The sequence below is a fragment of the Gossypium hirsutum genome, chromosome A05, assembly GCF_007990345.1.
Source record: "Gossypium hirsutum isolate 1008001.06 chromosome A05, Gossypium_hirsutum_v2.1, whole genome shotgun sequence".
NCBI lineage: Eukaryota > Viridiplantae > Streptophyta > Magnoliopsida > Malvales > Malvaceae > Gossypium > Gossypium hirsutum.
Window position 1 is genome coordinate 89557801 of NC_053428.1, and position 1960 is coordinate 89559760.

Below are 1960 nucleotides of genomic sequence, written 5' to 3' on the forward strand. Positions count from 1 at the left end.
TTAAATGCTACCTTGGTATTTTGGAAATGGGTTTCTGACACTGAGATGAATTTAGAAAGCATCTTTTCAAGGTTCGGTTTCTTGGTGGCTATTGAAAACCTTGAGGATTTTGTGGTTTTTGATTCCCTTGACCACCCCAGGAGAAATTTGGGTGGTTCCTCCAACCTGCATTATAAGTATTACTGTATGGGTTATTTTGAGATCTAAAGTTATTATTACCCATATAGTTGACTTGTTCCTTTTCGGTTGTGGGATTGAAAGATTGATATTCTGTATGCACACCTCCTCCGCTTGAGTCACACCTTATTACTGGATGTACCTGCGTAGAACCAAGTAAACCGTCAATCTTTTTGTTGAGAAGTTCGACTAGAGAGCATGGTGACTGAATCGGTGTTATAAACACCGGCTATTTTCGTTGGCTTTGTCCTCATAACTTGCCACTAATAGTTATTCAATGACATCTTCTCTATAAATTCATAGGCATCTTCTGATGTTTTATTGTTGATGGTTCTGCAGTAGCTGCGTCAATCATTTATCTTGTCGAGGGATTCACACCATTGTAGAACGTTTGAACTTGCAGCCAAAGCGGTAACCCATGGTGAGGGCACCTTCTTAGTAAGTCCTTGTATCTCTCTCATGCATTGTAACGTGTTTCTAAATCCATTTGCACAAAAGAAGAGATATCATTACGCAATTTAGCCACTTTAGCTGGCGAAAAATATTTTAGTAAAAATTTCTCGGTCATTTGTTCCCAAGTAGTGATAGACCCTCGTGGTAACGAGTTGAACCATTGTTTAGCTTTGTTTCTCAGTGAAAAGGGAAATAACCGAAGACGAATGACATCATTAGAAACACCATTGATTTTGAATGTATCGCAAAATTCAAGAAAATTCGCCAAGTGCGTGTTGGGATCCCCATCCTGCAAACCATCAAACTGAACAAACTGCTGTATTATCTGAATTGTATTAGGTTTTAGTTCGAACTTATTCCCAGCAATAGTAGGTCTAACTATACTAGACTCAGTTCTTGTTAAAGAAGGTTTAGCATAATCATACATAGTACGTGGAGCAGGAATTTGATTAGCTGCAATTACAGGAGGCAGCTGATCGCCTGGATTTTTGGCCATATCTTCGGTTGGGGTTTGAGTATCTTCTTCTCGCTCGTTCTCCATGTATCGTAAACTACGCCTTATTTCTCTTTGATTTTTGTGAATTGTACGATTGATTTCTTCGTCAAAAAGTAATGGTCCTGACGGGTTTCTTCTAGTCATAAACTATAAAAACCTTCCAAGAGAGAGAAAAAGTAAATTAATAAATAATAAAATAAAATAAAATAAAATTGCAAGAAAAATAAATGGCTAAAGTAATAAAAATTTAGTGTTCCTAATATTTCAGTTCCCCGGCAACGGCGTCAAAAACTTGATCGCGTGATTCGCAACAAGTAATAAATATTTATAATGAAGATCAAACCTAGACTAACTATTATCACGATGAAAAGGCAAGCGCACCTATCGAGCAATAGTATAGTAATGACAAGACCGAGATATCGTACCCAAGGGAACCAAAAGTACTAGTAATAACTATATTTTTATTATCTAGCCTAAGAATAAAAGGGGTTTGATTTAATTAACTAATTATTTAAACTAAGGACGCACAGAGAAATGAATTGGGGAATTGCTTTTGGGAAAATCGATTGACTTGAGACAATACCTAAGGAAAAATCTACCTAGACTTTACTTGTTATTCTGGCTCCGAATCGGACGATTTATTCATTCAACTTGTTCCGTAGAGATCCCTAAGTTATGTTATTATCCCTATTTAAGACTAATAACGTCTAATCCCTAGATTGAATAACTGAGACTTTTCTCTAATTAACACTCTAGGGTTGCATTAACTCGACCTATGGATCCCCTTATTAGGTTTCACCCTAATCCGGCAAAATCTTGTCACCCTATTTCTAG

General features: G+C 36.8%; 1 non-coding gene across 1 annotated transcript; it reads left to right on the forward strand.

Annotated features, from left to right (window-relative positions):
- Positions 1–590: 590 nt before the first annotated feature.
- LOC121230091 (small nucleolar RNA R71) lies at positions 591–697 on the forward strand. Its single transcript, XR_005928043.1, has one exon. It is a non-coding gene; the product is annotated as a small nucleolar RNA R71 (small nucleolar RNA).
- The last annotated feature ends 1263 nt before the right edge of the window (positions 698–1960 follow it).